The sequence below is a fragment of the Chelonia mydas genome, chromosome 2 (genome assembly GCF_015237465.2).
Source record: "Chelonia mydas isolate rCheMyd1 chromosome 2, rCheMyd1.pri.v2, whole genome shotgun sequence".
Classification (NCBI taxonomy): Eukaryota; Metazoa; Chordata; order Testudines; family Cheloniidae; genus Chelonia; species Chelonia mydas.
Window position 1 is genome coordinate 231045698 of NC_057850.1, and position 19797 is coordinate 231065494.

The following is a 19797-nucleotide window of genomic DNA, read 5'->3' on the forward strand; positions in this document are numbered from 1 at the left end:
GCTTAGTTCTGTGTGAAACAGCAACTGGAAGGTGAAGTGGCTGATAGGCAAGGTTCTGGAGCTGCAATTATAACTGGTTCAAAAGGGTTTCCAGAAACTGCTGGGTGCTTTGGGGTTTTCAAAGAGGGCAAACTGGAGAAGCTCAAAGGTGTATGAACATGTCCCACAGAGAACGCATAAGATTTACCTGTATGCTAAAGGGTGCAAAATATGTGCCATGGTCTCACTGGGAGCTGGGCAAAATTTGTAAGTATTTGCTAACCAAAATGATGAGCAATTCCATCCTGTCTCTGACACACATTCCCACTGAAATGCAGCAAAATGTGCAATAAGTATGAAATCAATTTCCAAGTGGCTGAAAAGATAAATAAATGCTACTATAATCCAAAGTTTAGAAAACTTAGCCACAGCACAAGCATGGTGAAGTCTACAATCATCCCAGATTGTCCTCATCTGCCTAGAGACAAGTGGAGCCTTGTATCTTGCAGGCCAGTGCATTTGTGTTCCTATCTGGGGTCAGAGTGAGGGTTAGAGTCCAACCCCCAGCAGGTTCTGTTAACCCCTGGTCAGAAGTACCCATGTCCTGTTCTTACTCCCATTGAAGTCAATCAGAGTTTTGTCAGTGACATCAGTGGGAACAGAATTGAGCCCCAAAGTTTTGGTGGCTGGTGCATGCAGTAGTCTTGTTTATATCAGATCTCTGCTACTACAAAGTGGGAGTTTGATCCTAATTTGAAAACCATTTCTAGACCTTCTAAAAATCCCAAATAAATAGTCCACAGCAAAAGCAGAAATTAAATCAAGGACTCAGACTCAGCTAAGGCTGACGAGTGCCCTGTGTAACTCATGGCTTTAAGCCATGTTTATACTTCCCTGTGCCTGGGCTGGCTGAGTGCTGGGCCAATCCCTCAGCATCAGTTAGATCACCCTGAGAGACAGCATGCATCAGTTACCTATGCCTCTCCTCATCCCCCAGGAGCTGATACACCAGCTGCATCACCTCTCACCCATTCCCTCTACACTAGCTGCAGGGGTTGCATGGGAGTTGCTATGCTGGCTCTGTGCTGCTGAAATATGGGTAATCCCCCAGTGTCCACATATGCAGAATTTAGATTGAGTTGAGTCCACAGTGCAGTGCAAAACAACTACAGTGCAGCCCACATGATAGGCCAAAGAGCTGAGATGGGAATCCCATAAAATGGCTGGAAACATTCCTAAATCTTTGGGATCCATTCAGATTATTACAGTCTATTATTAGATTTTTATAGAATTCTTTAATGTGTGTTGATCATTACCCATCTGTATGATGTGTTCTTTTGCTTTCACTAAAATGAATGGCGCCACATCGGAGTGGGTTGATTGGCACAGTACCAGTTGGAATTCAAAAGCTAAAGTGACACTAAGTTTGACACAAAGAGATTGAGAGTGTGATGCTTCCCAGGGGCACCCAGGGCATGAGGAAATCTTGTCTGTGCCTGCTGTGGATCAGCTCCCTGAAACCACCAGCCTCTGACAACACAAATACTGTAGGCCTAACTCTCTCTGTACAGATTAGCAATAGGCACACACAAAACCCCGAGTCCTCCGAGCAACCCTCTGAAGTGCTCCGCCCCTGTTCCACTGAACACTCACAGAATTACCAGGCCTGCTGTTCCCAAAGAAACAGTACACACCAACTTGTAGGATTCAGTTCAGAATGACCACTTTACGTAACACACAGCACTTACATATCTATCTCGAAAACAAGAATAAGTTTATCATCAAAGAACAGACATTCAAGTGAAAGAGAGTGAGAATATTGGAAACAAATGGTTACATATAAAATAAAATCATAACACACTTTCTAGAGGCTAAACTTAGCTAACAAGGCGTTCCCCTATCTTCTGCAAGATGGGTTACTTCAAGTTCTTTCCCTGGCATTTTCAACCAGTTTGACTGAGACCCCCCTCTCATAAGATCAGCCCACTGACAGTTTGCCTCAGAGATTGAAGGAATAACTAGGGGTTCAACTGTACCCCATATATAGTACCCCACTCCATTGTTTTAGTTTGCAAAACAGGATAAACCCTGCTGTTTACCTCTTCCTATTAATTTTCTCTCTTTGAAGATTTCACAATCCTTCATTATCATTGGGTTCAGACTTGTAAGTGGAGGTCCATTGTGAGCCATACAATACATACTTTACATGAAAACAGATAGATGGTTTTCTTTCAGACACAAAATGTTTATCTATTTTTCACCTTTGCTAGTGACCAGTCCCTAGACACAGATCTTAACATAATTTTCCATGTATATACATAACTCCTTACACACCAGCCATATATGCATTTTCCATGTGACACAGGCTTTCATTGGAGACCTCGCATGACAGTCTGATGAACTAGAATGTAAATACCTCACCAGGGGATTCCTATAACCCTTATGGCCTCTGCGAGTTGGCATCAAGAGGTCCCCGAGACACACAGTTAAAGAGAAATAGTTAGTTGTCCCCACTTCTGAGAATTGCCTGTGCCTGGTTATTTCTTGCTATCTTTTGGCAATGTACAAAAATACCAGAAGGTAGTTTTTGCTAAAAGGAAAAAAAAAATCAGAGCAACCATCCTGTTATAAATGGATTTGGGTCTGAAAATATTCCCAGGTTCATCAAACTTTGGCAGTTTTGACAACCCAACCTAGATTAAACAGACAGCATGGGGCTGACATTGAAATAATTAATGATAATCTTTTTCACAAAAGGCCCCTCTCACATCAAGACTCCAGATCCTAACCCACAGGAATGTTGGCATGTGAGACATCTATATCACAGAATGTATCCAAATTTGGAGGAAACAGATTTCCGTTTTTCCCCACTCTAGAGCTAAGGACAGTAGGGTGGATTAAGTATCAAATTCTCCTCTGTGATTCAAACTACAGATCTCTGTTACATATTCCTTGCATGTTCTGCAGACTTACAGTCCTATTAAGTGCCTGGAGCAGGCATAGAGATGTGATGGACTTCTGTGAATTTCTTGATGGTATCAGCTACAGTTGCGTCAAACTACCTGTCGTAAAAGGTCTTCCTGGATATTTTGTTCAGCTAGAAAAATACTACTTGTGCTGCATTTTTGTAGCACTATGGGGACATCGAATGGTTGCTTTGAGTAATAGCTGATTGGTATCCTCCCTCTTGCCCTATAATTATATAAGGGAAGATCGGGAGTCCTAAATTCACTTTTATTCAGACATGGAATAAGTAATTCACTTTCAACATGATCCATGTGTAATCTCAAAGGACATGCAGAATATATTTTCCTTGGTTTCTGTGTGAAAGCAAGTTTTCCATTCATTTCTACAGCTAGCATTTGCTAGGTTTTCTCTAAGATCACCATATTTCCACTGCATTTCAGAACCTGTAAATCTTGTGATGACATAAGTATTCCAGGTAACTTGGCTAGCACTTATGTTTGAGCTAGCTAACCAATTGCTGGAAGACATTGCCAGCACTCATGGACAACAGGGATCATGAGATCATCTCTGGACACAGTATGAAAACTCCCACTGAGACATGAAAAATTACATACAGGGCCTGGGCATCTTCCCATTCAAGTCAAAGAGAGGCTTGCCACTGACTTCAGTAGAAACAGGGCTGACCCCATACAATACGTCAGTGCATAGCACTGCATTGCTTAAGACTATTTCAATATTTCCATTATATCCCCCCATCTTTCAGAAGTTTATAACTTGGACATAAAATATTCACTTGGCAAAAATCTCGGCAGCAAATAAATTAGGGGATTTGTTTTTAACATATTTTCCCTGACACCAAAAATCCTCCTTGGATGTTTTTAAGTTAAAAGAGTGCTACTATATATAAATGTTTACTAGTTGCACAGGATTTTTGCACTCCTGTAACTTAAAAATTACTGCACTCTTTCTTAAAGGAAAACTGCAATACAACTTAATGACTATCCCAATTACTACATCCAAGTGCCAAGAGGGGTAAGTTACTAAGGGTATGTCTACACTATGAAATTAGGTCGAATTTATAGAAGTCAGTTTTTTAGAAATCGGTTTTATATATTCGAGTGTGTGTCTCCCCACAGAAAATGCTCTAAGTGCATTAAGTGCATTAACTCGGTGGAGTGCTTCCACAGTACCGAGGCTAGAGTCGACTTCCGGAGCGTTGCACTGTGGGTAGCTATCCCACAGTTCCCGCCATCTCCGCTGCCCATTGGAATTCTGGGTTGAGATCCCAATGCCTGATGGGGCTAAAACATTGTCGCGGGTGGTTCTGGGTACATATCGTCAGGCCCCCGTTCCCTCCCTCCCTCCATGAAAGCAAGGGCAGACAATCGTTTAGTGCCTTTTTTCCTGAGTTACCTGTGCAGACGCCATACGACGACACGCATGGAGCCCACTCAGCTCACTGTCACCGTATGTCTCCGGGTGCTGGCAAACACGGTACTGCATTGCTACACAGTAGCAGCAACCCATTGCCTTGTGGCAGCAGACGGTACAATATGACTGGTAGCCGTCATCGTCATGTACGAGGTGCTCCTGGTCGTCTGTGTGAGGTCGATCAGGAGCGCCTGGGCAGACATGGGCACAGGGACTAAATTTGGAGTGACTTGATCAAGTCATTCTCTTTAGTCCTGCAGTCAGTCCTATTGAACCATCTTATGGTGAGCAGGCAGGCGATATGGATTGCTAGCAGTCCTATTGCATCATCTTCTGCCGGGCAGGCAAGAGATGAGGATGGCTAGCAGTCGTATTGTACCATCTTCTGCCAAGCAGCCCTGAGATGTGGATGGCATGCAGTCCTTCTGCACAGTCTGCTGCCAGCCAAAGATGTAAAAGATAGATGGAGTGGATCAAAACACGACATAGACCAGATTTGTTTTGTACTCATTTGCTTCCTCCCCCTTCCCCTGTCTAGGGGACTCATTCCTCTAGGTCACACTGCAGTCACTCACAGAGAAGGTGCAGCGAGGTAAATCTAGCCATGTATCAATCAGAGGCCAGACCAACCTGCTTGTTCCAATAAGAACAACAACTTAGGTGTACCATTTCTTATTGGAACCCTCCGTGAAGTCCTGCCTGAAATACTCCTTGATGTAAAGCCACCCCTTTTGTTGATTTAGCTCCCTGAAGCCAACCCTGTAAGCCGTGTCGTCATTCGCCCCTCCCTCTGTCAGAGCAACGGCAGACAATCGTTCCGCACCTTTTTTCTGTGCGGACGCCATACCAAGGCAAGCATGAAGGCCGCTCAGCTCACTTTGGCAATTAGGAGCACATTAAACACCACACGGATTATCCAGCAGTATATGCAGCACCAGAACCTGGCAGAGCGATACCGGGCGAGGAGGCGACGTCAGCGTGGTCACATGAGTGATCAGGACATGGACACAGATTTCTCTGACAGCATGGGCCCTGCCAATGCATGCATCATGGTGCTAATGGGGCAGGTTCAAGCTGTGGAACGCCGATTCTGGGCTCGGGAAACAAGCACAGACTGGTGGGACCACACAGTGTTGCAGGTCTGGGACGATTCCCAGTGGCTGCGAAACTTTTGCATGCGTAAGTGCACTTTCATGGAACTTTGTGACTTGCTTTCCCCTGCCCTGAAGCGCATGAATACCAAGATGAGAGCAGCCCTCACAGTTGAGAAGCGAGTGGCGATAGTCCTGTGGAAGCTTGCAACGCCAGACAGCTACCGGTCAGTTGGGAATCAATTTGGAGTGGGCAAATCTACTGTGGGGGCTGCTATGATGCAAGTAGCCAACGCAATCAAAGATCTGCTGATATCAAGGGTAGTGACCCTGGGAAATGTGCAGGTCATAGTGGATGGCTTTGCTGCAATGGGATTCCCTAACTGTGGTGGGGCCATAGACGGAACCCATATCCCTATCTTGGCACCGGAGCACCAAGCCGGCGAGTACATAAACCGCAAGGGGTACTTTTCAATAGTGCTGCAAGCTCTGGTGGATCACAAGGGACATTTCACCAACATCAACGTGGGATGGCCGGGAAAGGTACATGACGCTCGCATCTACAAGAACTCTGGTCTGTTTCAAAAGCTGCAGGAAGGGACTTTGTTCCCAGACCAGAAAATAACTGTTGGGGATGTTGAAATGCCTATAGTTATCCTTGGGGACCCAGGCTACCCCTTAATGCCATGGCTCATGAAGCCGTACACAGGCAGCCTGGACAGTAGTCAGGAGCTGTTCAACTACAGGCTGAGGAAGTGCAGAATGGTGGTAGAATGTGCATTTGGACGTTTACAAGCGCGCTGGCGCAGTTTACTGACTCGCTTAGACCTCAGCAAAACCAATATTCCCACTGTTATTACTGCTTGCTGTGCGCTCCACAATATCTGTGAGAGTAAGGGGGAAACGTTTATGGCGGGGTGGGAGGTTTGAGGCAAATCGCCTGGCTGCTGGTTACGCGCAGCCAGACACCAGGGCGGTTAGAAGAGCACAGGAGGGCGCGGTACGCATCAGAGAAGCTTTGAAAACCAGTTTCATGACTGGCCAGGCTACGGTGTGAAAGTTCTGTTTGTTTCTCCTTGATGAGACCCCCCACCCCTTGGTTCACTCTACTTCCCTGTAAGCTAACCACCCTCCTCTCCTCCCTTTGATCACCGCTTGCAGAGGCAATAAAGTCATTGTTGCTTCACATTCATGCATTCTTTATTCATTCATCACACAAATAGGGGGATAACTACCAAGGTAGCCCCGGAGGGGTGGTTGAGGAGGGAAGGAAAATGCCACACAGCACTTTAAAAGTTTACAACTTTAAAATTTATTGAATGCCAGCCTTCTGTTTTTTGGGCAATCCTCTGTGGTGGAGTGGCTGGTTGGCCGGAGGCCCCCCCACCGCGTTCTTGGGCGTCTGGGTGTGGAGGCTATGGAACTTGGGGAGGAGGGCGGTTGGTTACACAGGGGCTGTAGTGGCAGTCTGTGCTCCAGCTGCCTTTGCTGCAGCTCAACCATACGCTGGAGCATACTGGTTTGATCCTCCAGCAGCCTCAGCATTGAATCCTGCCTCCTCTCATCACGCTGCCGCCACATTTGAGCTTCAGCCCTGTCTTCAGCCCGCCACTTACTCTCTTCAGCCCGCCACTTACTCTCTTCAGCCCGCCACCTCTCCTCCCGGTCATTTTGTGCTTTCCTGCAGTCTGACATTATTTGCCTCCACGCATTCATCTGTGCTCTGTCAGTGTGGGAGGACAGCATGAGCTCAGAGAACATTTCATCACGAGTGCGTTTTTTTTCTTTCTAATCTACACTAGCCTCTGGGAAGGAGAAGATCCTGTGATCATTGAAACACATGCAGCTGGTGGAGAAAAAAAAAGGGACAGCGGTATTTAAAAAGACACATTTTATAAAACACTGGCTACACTCTTTCAGGGTAAATCTTGCTGTTAACATTACATACATAGCACATGTGCTTTCGTTACAAAGTCGCATTTTACCTCCCCTCACCGCGTGGCTACCCCCTCAACATGGCTAACAGCGGGGAACATTTCTGTTCAGACATAGGCAAACAGCCCAGCAGGAATGGGCTCCTCTGAGTGTCCCCTGAAGAAAAGCACCCTATTTCAACCAGGTGACCATGAATGATACCTCACTCTCCTGAGGATAACACAGAGAGATAAAGAACGGATATTGTTTGAACGCCAGCAAACATACACTGCAATGCTTTGTTGTACAATGATTCCCGAGTACGTGTTACTGACCTGGAGTGGTAAAGTGTCCTACCATGGAGGATGCAATAAGGCTGCCCTCCACAGAAACCTTTTGCAAAGGCTTTGGGAGTACATCCAGGAGAGCCGCGAATGCCAGGGCAAATTAATCCTTTCACATGCTTGCTTTTAAACCATGTATAGTATTTTAAAAGGTACACTCACCAGAGGTTCCTTCTCCGCCTGCTGGGTCCAGGAGGCAGCCTTGGGTGGGTTCAGGGGGTACTGGCTCCAGGTCCAGGGTGAGAAACAGTTCCTGGCTGTCGGGAAAACCGGTTTCTCTGCTTGCTTGCTGTGAGCTATCTACAACCTCATCATCATCATCATCTTCTTCGTCCCCAAAACCTGCTTCCATGTTGCCTCCATCTCCATTGAAGGAGTCAAACAACATGGCTGGGGTAGTGGTGGCTGAACCCCCTAAAATGGCATGCAGCTCATCATAGAAGCGGCATGTTTGGGGCTCTGACCCGGAGCGGCCGTTCGCCTCTCTGGTTTTCTGGTAGGCTTGCCTCAGCTCCTTAAGTTTCACGCGGCACTGCTTCGGCTCCCTGTTATGGCCTCTGTCCTTCATGCCCTGGGAGATTTTAACAAAGGTTTTGGCATTTCGAAAACTGGAACAGAGTTCTGATAGCACGGATTCCTCTCCCCATACAGCGATCAGATCCTGTACCTCCCATTCAGTCCATGCTGGAGCTCTTTTGCGATTCTGGGACTCCATCATGGTCACCTCTGCTGATGAGCTCTGCATGGCCACCTGCAGCTTGCCACGCTGGCCAAACAGGAAATGAGATTCAAAAGTTCGCGGTCCTTTTCCTGTCTACCTGGCCAGTGCATCTGAGTTGAGAGTGCTGTCCAGAGCGGTCACAATGGAGCACTCTGGGATAGCTCCCGGAGGCCAATACCGTCGAATTGTGTCCACAGTACCCCAAATTCGACCCGGCAAGGCCAATTTAAGCGCTAATCCACTTGTCAGCGGTGGAGTAAGGAAATCGATTTTAAGAGCCCTTTAAGTCGAAAAAAAGGGCTTCATCGTGTGGACGGGTGCAGGTTTACATCGATTTAACGCTGCTAAATTCGACCTAAAGTCCTAGTGTAGACCAGGGCTAATAGGAACAACATTCAGGCAGGAGGTTACACTCTGGAGAGACTGCTGCTATAGGGTGCCTAGTCCTGCAGTCCTTACTCATACAAATAATGCCCACTGCAGTCAGTGGAGCATTTTGGCTGTGTTACAAATGCAGGACCAGTTCCAGGAACTGCCTCCCACTATGTGAATGGCCACAGCAAGATACTTTCAAAGGTGGGGGTTGTAAGTTCTATTTTATTTGGTTAATTTAACAGTTGTTTCTATCAGCAAAATGTCTGCTGCCATTGAGAGACATACCAGCACCATTCCGCATAATGGCAATATTTCTGCAATATATTTCTGCAAATTTCTCTGAAAAATAATGTATTACCACAGATATAACAAGAATATTTATTACATATTTATTTTCTAGCCAAGGGTCTGCTCCTGCATGCCCTTAGTCACATGAGTAAAACTTACTCCTGAAAATAGACACCAGTGGCATTTACTGATGAGAATCTGGTCTGATATCTTTAGTCTTGTGTGGCCAGTAGAACCAGTCCTGTATCAAATCACTGCTCCTCTCAACCACTCTTCTCTATCTTAATGAGATCTCTATCTCAGGACTTAAAGAGCTCAATCTGTTTAGTTTATCAAAAAGTAGACTGAGAAATGACTTGATGGCAGTGACATCCCTGCTTATACTTGCTCAGTCTCAGTAAGGACAGGAGCTATTAGGATATACACCTACATAGCAAATGAAGGTGTGATTGTAGCATGAATAGCTACATCTGTGTTAGCTTTAATCTAGCTGCCATGGATAACAATAGTAGTGAAGATGTGGCAGCACGGGCTTCAGTGCAGACTAGCTGTCCCAATACAAGCTGTCCAGGGATCTTTGGTATCTAATCAGGTTCCTAGCCCATGCTGAAGTCCATGCCACCATGTCTTTACTGCTATTTTTATCCATGCCAGCTAGAATAAAGTTAGCATTGGTATGCCTACTGATGTTACAATCACCTCTATTTGCTGTGTACGCATACCCTTTGTTTGTCATTGGATCATTTACATGAATGAGATTCTAAATAGCATTGAAACACACAGAAAACCCCAAAACAAAAAAACCCTTTGCTTTAACATTAGTGACAAGAGAAAATCCATGTGGGAAAAAAAGCCAGAAGTACTTTTGATTTTAGAGCATCACTAATTTTGGCTGATTTTCTGCAATAACCTTCAAATTCTAAGATGTCATTACAGAGTTAACGGGCTAACTTTTTCATGTGTGAATATACAGCTATTGGACTAAAACTGATGGAAGTAATGTGGAAAGGGAAGTACAAGGAAGGAGTACTATGAAAAGGGAATTGGGGGTTACAGTGGATCCCAAGCTAAATATGAGTCAACAGTGTAACTGTAACTGTTGCAAAAAAAAGCCAACATCATTCCGGGATGTATGAGCAGGAGCACTGTAAGCAAGACACAAGTAGTAATTCTACCACTCTACTCTGATAAGGCCTCAGCTGGAGTCTTGTGTCCAGTTCTGGGTGCCACATTTCAGGAAAGATGTGAAGAAATTGGAGGAAGTCCAGAGGAGAACAACAAAAACGATTAAAGGTCTAGAAAACATGACCCATGAGGAAAGATTGAAAAAAAATGGGGTTGTTTAGACTGCAGAAGAGAAGATTGGGGGGGAGGGGGTTATGATAATAGTTTTCAAATCCATAAAAGTTTGTTATAGGGAGGAAGGTAAAAAAAATGTTCTCAATCTCTGAGGATAGGACAAGAAGCAATGGTCTTAAATTGCAGCAAGGGAGGTTTAGATTGGACATTAGGGAAAACTTCTAACTGTCAGGGTGGTTAAGCACTGGAAAAAGTTACCTAGGGAGGCTGTGAAATCTCCATCACTGGAGGTTTCTAAGAACAGGTTAGACAACTACCTGTCAGGAATGGTCTAGTTATTACTTAGTCCTGCCCTGAATGCAGGGGACTGGACTAGATGACCTACCGAAGCCCTCCCTTCCAGTCCTACATTTCTATGATGTGCTGCTGCCCTGTTAAACCACTGTACCAGAAAACTAACTCTAGCCAAATAATATCACCATGAAGGGTGGAATTCACTCCATTTTTCTACTCAATTCATCTTGATGAAGGATGTTTTTAAACTAAACTGTTAAGTGAATAAAAGTGTTAATGCAGCTTTCAGCCTGCACAGTTAAATTCATAAAGACAGAAAATGCTACATTTCATGGTAAAGCAGCAAAGTTAACACAGCCCATTGCACATAATTAGTATTTAATCTTCCTGCTTTCCAGATTAAATCCATAGCATAATATATTGCACTTTATTTTATACTTTATATTATAAAACTTAAAGGATGTTGTTGGTAGCTTAGTTTCTGCCCATTCTGACTTTTAATGATTTTCATTATGCCACCTAAACACTGCAATGTTTTAAGTCTTATTACTATAATGTTTACTTCTGTTTTACCTTATTACATTGCACAAACCCAGAGAACATTCAATTCCTTTTATTAAATAAGTGCGGATATTTTACTTTGCTTATTTTCTGATTTCCATTTCCCTTTCTTTCTCAATGCATTTCTGAAGAGCGCAAAGACATTTCCTTGTCTCATTTATGTTGGATCCTTTTAATAAAAGCTTCTACATCAAAGTTACAGGATCCATTTGATGAAGTGAATCAGTTTCTCTGAGAGGTCACAGTTGGAGTTTTAGCATTTAAGAAAAGCAAAAGATCTAAAGGCAGGAGAAATGGACAACAGTTTTAACAAGATCTCAGATAAACACACAGTAACACAGCAAGAAATTCAGCCTCTACAAAGCAGAACAGCTCAGTGTGATTTGTCTTAACTACATCCAGGTGATCGGAGCCAGCCTACCCACTGAAAAGTGAGCCTGTGCTTCCGGCCCCTCATTAGTTTGTTTTTTGTGGCATGATGTCATTTTGTAAAGTTACAACAGTTGGTATATCAGGAATGAGAGGAAGACCTGGGAGCATTAGCACTTCCCTGGCTCAGTCATGCCATTTGTTAGATATTTACACATTTGCTTTTATTCAAATAAGGGTAGAAGGGTGAAATAATCAAAGTTTTCTATAGAATAAAAATTTCTAAAAAAAAAATCTATTTGAAATGTTTTGTTTTGATATTACCACAGAAAAAAGGTTTAACATTCCTGAATCAAAACATATCATTTGGGCTCAGTTCAACATTCATCTGCATCCCCCTGACCTGCTATTGTGCTGTCATAAATATAAAGGGAAGGGTAAACACCTTTAAAATCCCTCCTGGCCAGAGGAAAAACCCTTTCGCCTGTAAAGGGTTAAGAAGCTAAAGATAACCTCGCTGGCACCTGACCAAAATGACCAATGAGGAGACAAGATACTTTCAAAGCTGGAGGGGGGAGAAACAAAGGCTCTGTCTGTCTGTCTGTCTGATGCTTTTGTAGGGAACAGAACAGGAATGGAGTCTTAGAACTTAGTCAGTAATCTAGCTAGATATGTGTTAGATTCTGTTTTGTTTAAATGGCTGATAAAATAGCTGTGCTGAATGGAATGTATATTCCTGTTTTTTTGTCTTTTTGTAACTTAAGGTTTTGCCTAGAGGGATTCTCCATGTTTTGAATCTAATTACCCTGAAAGGTATTTACCATCCTGATTTTACAGAGGTGATTCTTTTACTTTTTCTTCTATTAAAATTCTTCTTTTATGAAACTGATTGCTTTTTCATTGCTCTTAAGATCCAAGTGTTTGGGGTCTGTGTTCACCTATGCAAATTGGTGAGGATTTTTATCAAGCCTTCCCCAGGAAAGGGGGTGTAGGGTTTGGGAGGATTTGGGGGGGAAAGACGTTTCCAAGCGGGATCTTTCCCGGTTACATATCTGTTAGACGCTTGGTGGTGGCAGCAATAAAGTCCAAGGGAAAAAGGAAAATAGTTTGTACCTTGGGGAAATTTTAACCTAAGCTGGTAAAAACAAGCTTAGGAGGTTTTCATGCAGGTCCACAAATCTGTACGCTAGACTTCAGAGTGGGGAAGGAAGCTTGACAGTGCCTCATGGGAGTTGTAGTTCAAGTGCCTCAAGCTCCCAGTTTTCATCTATGGGCCAGGCTCCCCAGCCAGACAACAACTCCCATGATGCACTGAGATCATAAGACTCCCATGATGCAACACGTTGGTTCAACTGGAGGGGAGACAACAACGTATCTTGGGAGATGTAGTCCAGCCAGGGACCCTGGTCTATAGGAAAGAATGGGAGCATAAAGAATCCAAACTACAACTCTCATGAGACAGCATGGCCGCTCAAAGAGACACAGATTAATGCCAGATTGACCTGAAATTAAACATTTCAATTAGGTTCAACAAACCAAAATGTTTCATTTCAAATCAACCCAAAATGAAATATTTCATCAGTTTTTTTCCTCAATGGCAAATCAAAATATTTCACCCTTCAGTGCCAGGAGGGTCATTCTTAGCTTTGTCCTGGTTTCAAACCTAACCAAGAGGACACATCCCATTGGTGCCCAGATACCAAGAACAAGGATTTTGGGAAGCAGGTGGTAATTAGTAGGATTGTTAGCATCAAGCTTAGACTTCTTCAAATTTGGCCAGCCCATTGCATTCTTTAGGAAAACTGGTAACTAGCCTTCTTTGAACAAGACATAGATTATCTCAGTTATCGCAGGAGTCAGGTGTTTTATTGCTCTTCTACACCACTGCTATTCTTCCCACAGTGGGTAAGGAATCTTTTTAACAGTTGGTGGGTTTGATACTTTTCAGAGCTTCCAGGGCTTTGACATGGGTGATGGGCCCAACTCCATACCAAGTTGAGTGCCGTTCCTGGATTTAGTTTTGTTTCCTTTGTCCCAGTGTGTCCCTCTGATTCTACAGATTTTTCCTATGAAGTAGCCAGATTAGAGAGCTTTGAACGTTAGGCAGGGTTAGGTCTGAAGGCATGTTTAGGCACGCTAGGTCAATGAGCCAGTTCACGGCTCAGTAACCCAGATTCTTCATACTATTCTGCTGGTCACGATTTGGACAATGTAAATGTTGCTGAGAGGAAGGTTTCCTTAGTTTCTCTTCTTAAGGATGCAGTATATGTCTGTAGGTGAGTTTTGACCTTCTCATGTACAGGTGCTGATTGGGTTTTCCACCACAGGTATTCCAACCTTCTGTCTTCCTTCGTTATTGCATGCAGTTCAGAGAATCCTAGTGACCATCTTTGGCAAGTGGACATTTTGGGACTATTCCATTGGTGGTTTCAACCAGCCATCAGTTTTAATATTCCACCAGTTGTTACTTTTGTTTAAGGACAGTTTTTTTATTATTTGTAGTTGGGAATATCACTACAGCATTAAAAAATACAAAACAAAATATAAAGAATCTCATCCACTATTCCTTTGGATTTACTTTTAGTGGACTTCATTTAATGTTAAAATATATCAATAAAAAGAAAATCAATTTGCAAAGAATCAGCCCATAGATAGAGATATTGGTTGCCAAATTATTCTTTGCCTTTTACTTTCCTAATGTTTGTTTGGCGGTGCTCTAATATAAAAATTGAAGATAAGTGTTTGTCAGGGCTGATGTTATTTTTACATGACCGAATAAGTGTGTGGCAGATGAGCCAATGAATAGGTAATGAGTTGTGCAGACTGTATGTCTTTAAAGTCTAGCCCATAGAAGTTCACAAGAAGAATGAGTGGCAATAATGCGAAGACACAAAAGGCCACATCTGAGTGCTACACCAGGATGACAACTAGGAAAGAAAATCAGATGATGGAGTGATAACTCCTCCCCCCTAGAAATATAAAATGTTTGAGGAAAGAGTGGGGAACAAAAGATGACTAAGCCTCCTGAGAATGAAGTGTGTGAAGGTGATGAGCAATTCCTGTGAGGAACTAAGAGTGCTCATTGTGGTCTAGGTGAGGAAGGGGCAGTAACTCAGTATCCCAGGAGCTGATGAGATGAATCCAACATTAACTGCAGAGGACTGATTCTACAAAGGTAGCTTAGTTGCTATAAAACATGTCCATCAGTCTTCATTTTTGCTATGACTTTCGCAGCTTAGGACTTCTCTAAATTTACCATGAAAAACCTACAGCTGTACTAATCCGAATATAAATTTAGAGACTGCAATCTGCTCCTCCAAGACTGATGTTTGCACAGTGAATGAGCTGCTAACATTTCATTATAAACACCGTGATGTCATGATGAGGAAAATAAGCACAACAGGGATGCCAGGAGCAAGATTTTTATCCACTGAGATCTCATCAGAAAACACTGACTCAACTTGAAACAGTGAGAGTGAAATTCAGTTCCTTGTTAGCAGAAAGACTAGCAAACCACTAAACAGTATGGCTTTGCCTTTCTATGAAATTACTCTGTTGAACTTTTCTCTGAAGTTAAATTACGTTGAGATAATGGGAATGATATGGGTGAGAGCTTCAGACCTGTTCTGAGTCAATTATAGTGAAACATTGGGCAAATGTTTACATTTTAGCAAATCCTTCAGTAACAAGTTCAGGAAAACGTGGTAAACTGTGTATATATAAACATATAACCTGCTCAGATGAAAATACACTCTTCTAACAGATCCCTTAGTCAAACAGGTATTTAGTAAACAGCACCTAATTTTTTTCTGGAATAAATTTTGGTTTGGCATGTATCAGATTATGCATTGATAAATCAGATCTATTATTTGAATAGAAAATCTAGACATCTTAAGTACTCTTATACCCTGGTGTATCTGAGTACCTCACAGTCTTCAATGTATTTATCCTCACAGCGCTCCTGTGAGGTAGGGCAGTGCTACTATCCCCTTTTACAGATGGGAATTAGGGAACAGAGAGGTTAAGTGATTTGCCCAAGGTCACGCAGAGAGCCTGTGGCAGAGCAGGGAAGGGAATCCAGGTCTCCCAAGTTCCAGGCCAGTGCTCTTCCCACTGGGCCATCCTTCCTCTCTATTATCTTTTATCTGTCATTGCATTCCCTATAGGCATTATTTTGGCCAAAAGATTTGCATCTTTCAAGGGTGCCAAAGCCCTAGAAGGCTGTGCATCTCAGCCGGGCACTAGGGTGACCTATCCTAGGGATGGGTAGCTTGGATGGGTAAGGGCCAAAAGCCATTTAAAATCCCCACTGTGTGTAATGTAAACATCTCCTGTCCTGCATTATTCCCTGTTCTCAGACTCTCTTGCTTCCTCCAGGGAGGCTACACAAGAAGACAGAGCTACTATAGCCTTAAGACTGTAGTCAACAGCGCGGGGGTAATTCCAGCAGGAAGAGAGAGACCAACTCAGTCACAGCCTGAGCAATATAAAACATGGCAGCAATGAGAAAAACAAAGGACGAGCCAAACCTGCTGCTGCAAGGGCTCTTGAATGGATGTTCTGGCTACAGGGGCTGGAAGCCCCTGGGGTAGTGGGTGTCCCCAGAACTGTCAGGGCTCTGCTGATAGAACGGGAGTTTTCTCCTCCCTCCCTCCCTTTCCAGTGATCACTGTTTGGGTGGGGCCAGATGGAGAAATCTTCATGACAGTTCTGTGCTTACTGAGAGCTCCTGTCCCATCCCTTTAGCGCAGAGATTCTCTGCCCAGTGCCTGGCATCACCGCTGGGGCCTGTGCGTGCTACCACAGTAGAAAGAGTTACTACTACTACGAACTGCCAGACAGGGGTTAGTGTTCATAAAAGGTGGCTCCTTTATGCCTCTTCCTCAGATGCCAGTCAGTCAGCCAACCAGAGCGGATCCTGCCTCCTGCAGGAAGGTCCGGGGCAGGGGAAGCACCGGCAGACACAGGAGCAGTGGCAGTGCTGTGTTTGGGGGCTGAATACAATCCCATGGGAGTTTAGTCTTTCAGCAGGTCCATCCCTCTGTCCCTGGACACTCAATGCAAAGTGACTCCTTGGCATATGGAACATTGTATACCTTGCGTCAGAGCAAGAGGGCACATATCTATCTCACGAACGGGGGCTCCCCCAGGCTGTAGGCAGTGTATTCCTCTCCAAGGCTGCATAGTAGCTATTTTTGGTTGGCGAACACTGTGTCATGGATTTGATGTGATGGAGCCTGGAGTGCACAGGGGGAGAAAATTGCCCCTCCTCTTTCCCCTTCACGCCCCTGCCCCCAAAATACAGAGGAGCCTGCTTAGCGATCAGTTGGTTTGAATGAAACTCCACTTCCAGGCTGTGTCTACGCTAGCCTTTCCCCCCTACGTTTTCCCACCATGGCTCCAGCTCCACCAGCAGTAGCAATAGTGGGAACTCTAGCGTGGACCACACACTAGTGTGTTAACCACCATATCATGCAGCCCGACTACCTGGTCCAGGCTGTATGGTGGCAAACACTGTGCCTAGCCTGTACTAACGCTTCCATTACAGCTAGTGCCACGGCAGCTGCACTGTGGCACATTATAGCTCCTCAGCTGACGAGGGTGGGTGCAGCCCGAGTGAAGTTTAGTGTGTTCCATCACGCCAACTTACCTTCTTGGAATGCAGCAAGGACCAGCTGTCAGAGAGGTGTCAACTGCTGCATCCGGTTGGATCACCATCTGCCCTTCTCACACTGCGCAGAAGAGGAAGAGCAGGAGGAAATTTCCACTGCACCAAAGAGGAGGCCTGAGGAGGAATCCCTGGCTCCGCGTCTTGTTTCAGCTCTTCTCGGTAGCGTGTAAAAAGCCTTGCTACAGCTGCTGTGAGTAAAAAGGAAGCCTACTCTTTTAGCCTCATATTGATCTGAGGCTTTATTATTACTATACTCACTTTACAATCAATAAGCTGAGGCACAGAAAGATTTAAGGCCAAGATTGTCAGACTTGGCCTCATGAAGTTAGACATCTTGGCCCAGACCCTCAAAGGCATTTACAGACCCAAGTCCCATTGAAATCAATGGGAGCTAGACATTTAAATACCTTTGAGGATCTGGGCCTTAAAGCCAGAAAGTGGCCTAATTTTAAAAGACGCTGAGCTTCCTACTTGTGTCAGTCGGAGTTGCAGCTGCTCAGATCTACAAAAAGCAGGTGACAGGTTTGAGTGCCGAACTTTAGGCACCCAAAATCATAAGTTTTGGATCCAAAGAATCACCAAAGCTCGTGCAAGGAGCAAGTTGCTCCGCTGGGAATGGAACAAAGGAGTTTGGTTTCCTAATCACTCACTCTCCTTTTTTACCATACTCCCTCCCAAAGAGGCGCAAAGTCCACTGCCAAGAAAGGCACAGCAACGTTTGTCAACAGAGCTCCACGTTTCTGAGAACAGTAGTTTGACAATTACTCAGACACAGCTTTAGCCTTCTCTACACATACCCTTCCCCCTTGCAGGGGCAAAATCGTTCTTACTGGAGAAGAAACGTTTTTTTTAAAAAAAACCTATAGCTGCCTTGAAAAGCACTCATGCAAAATAAAGCCTAAATTCATACAGTAATCTGAATTTTGCATCACTTTTCAAAACAGTGTCCCGTTACAAGCTAAAACAAACAGCGTGGTTATAGCCACAGGAACTGCCAGGCGGTGCAGAAGGGCAGATTGGAAAAGATTAAATATTTGTACAAAAAAAAAAGGGCTCTGCACAAAGGACTGCCTTAGTTCAGAGCAAAAAGGGAAAAGCATTATCCTCTCCGTGCAATAATCCTTCTTGGAAGGAGAAGGGAAAAATTCTGTCATACTGACCAAGTCCGTCAGATCTTGTCACTAAGTCGAATGTGATAGGCGTGGGGCTGCTGTCGCCAGCCCTAGGAGCCTGCACTTTTGAACTGTGCAGTCAAGTCAGGCCGAGCGGACCCACGGGAAGATGGAAACAGGATGACTAGACCTTTGAAGTTGCCAGGGTGTAATCGTAAAGGCAGACGGGCGAGTCTATGCTCACAGTAACTCACTGTCTCTCATCAACAGCACTACATTAATTTGCCCTGTGAGCATCATGTGAAAGAAGGGGCAGAGAAGCTCATAAGGGAAAAAAAACACTGGGAAGAGTGGGGGAAGGGAAGCTTTTAGAAAATTGCTTAAAATTACAGTATTCAGCTTTTGCTGACAGTATATCAAAGCCTGGCTTCGGCCTTTATGATATTGAAATCCCTGCCACTTCCCCAGAAAAACAGCCTCTGTACAATAGAAACATTATGTGCTTGGAGAGGGGGTGGGGGAAATGCGGATGAGATGAGAATCATTTAGGAACTAGGATTTTGATGTGGACTTTGAGAGCCTAATGGCTCCACCACAAAGATGAACAAAGTGCCGGTCTACAGTGACAAGGTCCCGAGGAGGCACTTTGAATTCATCTCATGTTACTTGGTTTCAAAACCAGAAAAATGACCCAGCTGTTCCACTGGGTTAGAACACTGAAGATGCAACAGTATTAAAGTTAAACAGGAAGATAAATCAGAACTGACAGCATGGTAAGAGGATTAAAACTCCTGCCAGGGATTTATGCATTCTTCCAGTTACATTACTTTTGTCTCCTTTATGGGACCTGTACCCCCTTTATGGCTGGTGCCAAGTGCACCTTCATAATTTCCAAGTTCGCTGTAAGTCAGTGGCCCTCAAAGGCCAGACCTGAAACAATAAGGACTCAGACACAGGGCAAAGAGGAAGGAAGGTGTGGGAGAAAGTCAAACTTGCCAAGGGAATATTAGCTGCGTGAGAAAGACACAGCAGGTTGCATCCACCACTGTGAGAACCCAGGTTCCTGGGAGCCTGTACTTGTCGTCCCAACAGTGACACTGTGCCAAGGCAAAAGCAGGTGCCATGCAAACCAGTATTTGTTATCAATGCTAACCACTAGCAAGAGGTACTCACAGAACCCCTAGCTGACTGTTTCATAGCCAAGTCACACAGAAACTCACACCAAGCAACCTGAGAAATATGTGCCTCCAACTGGCAGGGCTGAAGGATTGAGGAAAAGATAGGTCCTTTTTGGTATGATTTCAATTTAAGACTGGAGCTGCCTGCAGCTTCCACACTGAGTTAGGCCCACAGGAATGGAACAAATCAGCAACACTAACTG